This window comes from Atta colombica, unplaced genomic scaffold (assembly GCF_001594045.1).
Source record: "Atta colombica isolate Treedump-2 unplaced genomic scaffold, Acol1.0 scaffold18, whole genome shotgun sequence".
NCBI lineage: Eukaryota > Metazoa > Arthropoda > Insecta > Hymenoptera > Formicidae > Atta > Atta colombica.
This window is the reverse complement of record NW_017259271.1, coordinates 764,167-765,299: the sequence shown is the minus strand read 5'-3', so window position 1 is coordinate 765,299 and position 1,133 is coordinate 764,167. Positions and strand designations below refer to the sequence as shown.

General features: G+C 32.0%; 1 protein-coding gene across 1 annotated transcript in view; it reads right to left on the bottom strand.

Moving 5' to 3' along the window:
- The window catches only part of LOC108686419, a 127,276-nt gene that overhangs the window by 8,945 nt on the left and 117,198 nt on the right, over positions 1-1,133 (bottom strand). The gene's annotated exons all lie outside the window — the stretch shown is intronic.

Below are 1,133 nucleotides of genomic sequence, written 5' to 3'. Positions count from 1 at the left end.
TATATATATATATATATGTTCCGAAATCATCGTTAATTTTCAATGTATTCACGGGGATGGTAAATAAACAGCTTATAGATACTGAGTCCCTGTTCAATCATGCCTGCGACCAATATTTCATTCAAAACGTGCGTGTATCTCGCTCCTGTTCTAATCATGCTGTTTATGTGAGATGGCGACCCCCTTGCGCGACACTCGAAAAATTGATGATCGTTCCGCGTGCGAATCTTAAATTCGCTTCCCGATCCCGATCAATATGGATCATCTATCGATACTCGCGCTTAAGAGATCTTATCCCGAATATTCAGAGCGAATCATACCGCTGTTTCAACGCAATAGTTTGTTACGTAATGTTACGCGAGGACATTCAGTGCGCGAGAATTGAGTTTCCGAGATTTTCCGGTCTCGTTGCTGCTCGCAATACGAATTCTAATGGCTGCGAGAAGATATTTAAAGTTATACCAAGTTATACATGCACGTGTCTAATCGTATGCATCAGTCATCGGATTATGAGCATTGCTCGCTTCGAATAAATCTTAATTCCGACTAACGAATAAAGTTTAAATTATTACAATAAAGAGAGTCGTCATTATTACACACCGACTTGATGAGCGAGTCTTGTATACAAGGTAACATCAGCGTCACACAAACATATTAAATATAGTTGTTAAATATATATTTTCTAACAATTCAATGTATTTTTAAATGCAACAATTTTTCAAATATTTATTTTTTAAAGATTCAATCTTATGCAATAATTCTATTATAAAAGAATGGATTTGGAATAAAATTATTTTTAATTTTTATTCATAGAAGAAATTAATATGTCAATTCTAAGCAGAATCGTAAAATTCATAACTTGTTTTCGTAAAACTCGTAAGAACTTATAACCAGTATTCTAATTTTATGTATATATCGTAAGATTATTCGTAAATATTTACGATTTCTTATTAATCTTATGGCTAGTAAAAAGCTGTCTGTAAAAATATCGTATGAGATATAAACACTTCAAAATTCTTATAAATCTCACGAGAATATGTTCTTATAAATCTCACGAGAATATTACGAACCTTACAATTTTGTTTAGAATTTAGGCATAAATGAAATAATAACAGGACTAATACGTATATATA